Source organism: Micromesistius poutassou, assembly GCF_964030765.1.
Source record: "Micromesistius poutassou genome assembly, chromosome: 11".
In the NCBI taxonomy this organism is placed as follows: domain Eukaryota; kingdom Metazoa; phylum Chordata; class Actinopteri; order Gadiformes; family Gadidae; genus Micromesistius; species Micromesistius poutassou.
In genome coordinates this window covers 7,530,126-7,534,981 of record NC_140281.1, presented here as the reverse complement: position 1 = coordinate 7,534,981, position 4,856 = coordinate 7,530,126, and the positions used below count along the sequence as shown (strand labels likewise).

Sequence of the window (4,856 nt, the reverse complement as noted above, 5' to 3'; positions counted from 1 at the left end):
CGTAATGGAAGAAATCTCTGAATACGAGGCTAGAGAACACGAGGTTAGCGAACACGAAGAAGAGTCAACTGAGAAAATGGACAGCGCAGAGACGCTAAGAGTCAGGCTTGCTACTATCAGCAAGGACATCAAAGAACTTAAACAAGAGCTATGCCATGAGCTGACTACATTTAAAGACGAGCTGAAGAGAGAGATGAAGGATGAAATCATCAATCTCCGGCAAGAAATAGACCGTCAGCTAAAGGAGAACAACAACAAGCTTAAGACACAACAGGTGAACATCAGCGAGGCTCAGGAGCGCATAGCAGAAGTCGAAGAGTGGAAAGTGGAGGCCAATAACCGCGCTGTTGGAGATGATGGGGCAGACACGCCGAATGCAAGAGAAAATAACCGATCTCGAGGGTAGATCAAGGAGAAACGACATCAGAATTTTTGGGCTACTGGAAGACACGGAGGGGAGCTCGGCAGCCGTATACCTGGAGCAGCTTTTAAAAGCCGAACTCGAGCTCCAGGAGGGGACCAATCTTCAGATCCAGCAAGCCCACCGAGCCCTAGCCCAGAAACCGAACCCGAACGCTGCCCCAGGTCAATTATTGTCAATTTCCTACAGTTCGAGACGAAGGAAATGATTTTGAAGAAAGCCTGGCAGAAAAAGCTACAAGTAGGAAGCAAACAAATCTTCTTTGATCATGATTATCCTACAGAAATTGTCCAGAAATTAAGGGCATACGCGGGCATTAAAAGAATACTGAGGGAGAAGGGAATTTGTTTCCAGACGCCGCTCGCCAAGATGCGAATACACTGGAACAACGGAGTGAAGACGTATGACAGTGCCATTGAAGCGGCGCGGGACATGAAGGAAAGAGGCTACACTGCGGACATGCCAGGCGGAGACATCGGACCAGCAGCCGAGGGAAGGATGCGAGGAGCGGCAGAGTGGCAGCGAAAGAAGGGGATAGACCGGGGACCCGACTCGGCGCAACGAGCAAGAGACAAGCTACAAAACTATCAGTGGAAATCTTAATAAGCTCTGCTTAAAAAAGGTATGGAAAAGGATCATAATAACAGACTAAATAAAAAAAGATTAATAAATAATTAATAATTAATAAACACTGTACGGAACTAAGTTCATGATGGATAAAAATTTTTTTTTAAAAAAGACTGACAAGAATAGATCCACTGTGTGAGTATCTGAAAATTTTCGGACTTCTTTTGTTTGCATAACATATTAAGAACCGACTGGGAGAGGTCGAGGTATTTAAGTTGGACATGTGTAGGCGCTGTGGTACCCCACAAGTTGGGTGCGTACCTAGGTCTAGCGAGGGGCCCTCATTAGAGATGAGGATATCCCCTTCACCCACCAACGGGGACGTGGGGAGGAGTAAAAGAATACCCCATGTTTGGAAGTCCGGGAGGTATTTGGTTTGTGTTCAGTTAGTAAACGTTCATGTTCATGTAGTTCGTAACGGTTTTGGAGAATATTTTCAGAGGGCAGTAAATGGTATTAATGACTAATAACATCAAAATAATGCCACTGAATGTGAATGGGTTAAATGTACCAATGAAAAGAGAAAGGGTGATGACAAAATTGAAAAAGGAAAAAGCACAAGTTATATTCCTACAAGAGACACATCTATCGAGATTAGAACATGAAAAATTGAAAAGATACGGCTACAGGAGCTTATACTACAGTACATATAAAGAGGGAGGCAGAAGGGGAGTTGCAACATTAATACCAAGCACAACACAATTTTATTACGGAAAGGAAATCAAAGACAAAGAAGGAAGGTATATAATAGTAAAAGGAAGAATAGAAAATAAACCAATCACACTGGTAAATGTATATGCACCCCCAGAAAGCGACAAATACTTTTTCAAATCCCTTTTTGACGTCATAGCAGTAGAAACTGTGACATTTTTTAATTGTAATATTCCCTAGCGATACATTTTTACTGTAATACTCTCACATAGCCATATCCAGTAGCACCAAGCATAGTTTAGAGGTAATTTCCCCTCCTAATCGCCTGAGGGCAGCACTGAACACAATTGATAAAGTTATAAAACATTTACACTAGGGGCAGCAACGGACACACACAGGAAGTGAGAAAACCCAAAGAAGAACACCTGGGATACATAAACTCAGACTCCGCCTTTGGAAGACAGAATCTCTCAGCGGCGTATCTTCCTGCATGCTAAGCTCTGAGACGCTCCGCGCGTGTTATTTACGATCCCTCTCCTTTTGTTTCATAGACGATAGACAATAGACCAATAACCTTAACCAAATAAAGTGAGTTAAAAGCGATCCTGTCTCGGCGGCCTTCCCTGGACCAAAATCCACAACAATTTGGTGACCCTGACGTGATTTATCCAAGGAAAGGCGGACCTGGACTGACCGAGCCGATCGAACACGAGGATCTGATCATCCCTGCCACGGGCCCAATAAAATAAGGTAAGCAGAACCTATTGTCGCAAAGACTAAATCTGCATAGGAATTAGTTATAGGAACTTTAGGTGGCAGAGGTAATCAGTATTCGTTTTCGTGAAAGCTCCGTTATTCCGGTCCATAGTCACGCCGAAGTAAAGATGAACGATCGCTGATAACTCCGATTGGGAATTAATTATAAACAATGATTTAGTCGCCATTATAAGACTAAACCGAGGAAACAAAGGGCCAGGATTGTATATATGTTTGTCTAAATGTGATACCCGACGGGGTTTTAGAGGTGATCTGTATAAAGGATTTGTTAAGTTTTCGACGTGTCCGCGTTTTGACCGGGACACAATAGCCTACTGATGAGCTAAATTGTTATCCAAGTTGTATTAAACAGTTTGTTGAGACCTCGAAGCTGGAAAGAGTGTTCAGAGCATTGTCGAGTCGGCAATACCGTGGTGTTATTAGGCCCAGAAGACTAGAATGGGAGTCCACACGTGGTGGTGTCTCTAAGTCCCATGAAACAAAGACAATCTGTATGGAATACAGTTCTCGTCGTGTCGGTGGCCATGTTAACGCATTTTTTAATGGCGATTATGGTCGACCACATGGTGGAAGCATTGTTTAAACATTGGGGGATGAGAGACATTGTCGTGAAGACTGCCTATCACACCTAGAGGAGCTTCAAAGGGGATCACCATCTGGTTAATGAAGAGAACACCTCCCCCCCCCTTCTCTCCCTCTCGACCCCTCCCTCCCTATACGACCCCCCCCTCTCCAGTTCGACCCCTCCCTCCCCATACGACCCCCCCCTCTCCAGTTCGACCCCTCCCTCCCCATACGACCCCCCCCTCTCTCCAGTTCGACCACTCCCTCCCCATACGACCCCCCCTTCTCCAGTTCGACCCCTCCCTCCCCATACGACCCCCCTTCTCTCCAGTTCGACCACTCCCTCCCCCTACGACCCCCCTTCTCTCCAGTTCGACCACTCCCTCCCCCTACGACCCCCTCCTCTCTCCAGCTCGACACCTCCCTACCCCTACAATCACCCTCAGTCTCTCTCTCTAACTCTAACTCTAACACTCTCACCCTCACTCTCTCTCTGTCTCTCGTATTTTAAGCATGGCAGATGCTCATGGCTCAATCAATGAATGTTCCCTTCATAATTGTGTTCTTGCTTGAGAACCCTTGGCTGGGCCTTCAGCTGGCTGGATGTGTTATCGGGCTGATAGAGCTTCAGGAAGGGTGTCTCAAACGGGCCAACTCGGGGAACCATCTACCTATCCCCCCAACTCTCTCTCCCTCTCTCCCCCCCCCCTCTCTCTCTCCCTCTCTCTCTCTCCCTCTCTCTCTCCCCCCCTCTCTCTCTCTCTCTCTCTCTCTCTCTCTCTCTCCCTCTCTCCCCCCCGCTCTCTCTCCCTCTCTCTCCCCCCCCTTCTCTCCCTCTCTCCCCCCCTGTCTGTCTGTCTGTCTGTCTGTCTGTCTGTCTGTCTCTCGCATTTTGAGCATGGCAAATGCGCATGGCTCAATCAGTGAATGTTCCCTTCATTATTGTGTTCTTGCTTGAGAACCCTTGGCTGGGCCTTCAGCTGGCTGGATGTGTTAACGAGCTGATAGAGCTTCATGCAGGGTGTCTCAGCAGCCAACTCGGGAAACCATCTACCTATCCCCCCAACTCTCTCTCTCTCTCTCTCTCCCCCCCTCTCTCTCTCGATCCCTCCCCCAACACCCTCACCCTCTCAGTAACTGTATCACATACTATCTCTCACACACACAGACTATCTCACTCATATACGTACAGGCTTAAACACACTAACAGAAACACTCTGTCTCACACACACACCCACACAAACTGTCACACACACTCCGTGTGTTTTTACTACTAAATAATTATATTTCTTTTTACCACATTATGTACATAGGATGTAAGAGGTATTCATGCATTGGAGACCTTCGTTATATGTGAAGCCGTAGAATTGATTTACGATAGATTAATTGATTTGTGTTTTTTGTGGATTTACCCCTTTATGTACATACGACAGAGTAGGTCTACTTGCATTTATCCACATGTAGTGGAGACCTCCGTTATTATTGAACCATGAAGAAATTTATGGAGGATGAAAAGGTAGTCTCTCGTCCAGGCTAGTAAAGAAACCTTTGTTTTATGAAAACCGTGAAGAAATTGATGGTGATTTTTAGAAGGTGGTACTGCATCCCTACTGTCAAAGATACCTTCGTTATATGTGGAAGCCGTAGAATAGATTTATGGTGGATTTATTGATTTTCGATATATCTATGTTTTTGAACTGGACTTTTTAGTTTGCAGCTGTTTACGTGTAGGAATCTGGAATAACCAGAAAAGATTAATGAAAACCCGAAATCGGTCAGTTCAACTTATATAGTTCGAACTTGTAAATATGTGTTT

General features: G+C 45.5%; 1 long non-coding RNA gene across 1 annotated transcript; it reads left to right on the top strand.

The window, feature by feature from the left end:
- Window positions 1–225: 225 nt before the first annotated feature.
- LOC311355617 lies at window positions 226–1,069 on the top strand. Its single transcript, XR_014637486.1, has 2 exons — window positions 226–661; window positions 776–1,069. It is a non-coding gene; the product is annotated as an uncharacterized lncRNA (long non-coding RNA).
- Window positions 1,070–4,856: the final 3,787 nt, after the last annotated feature.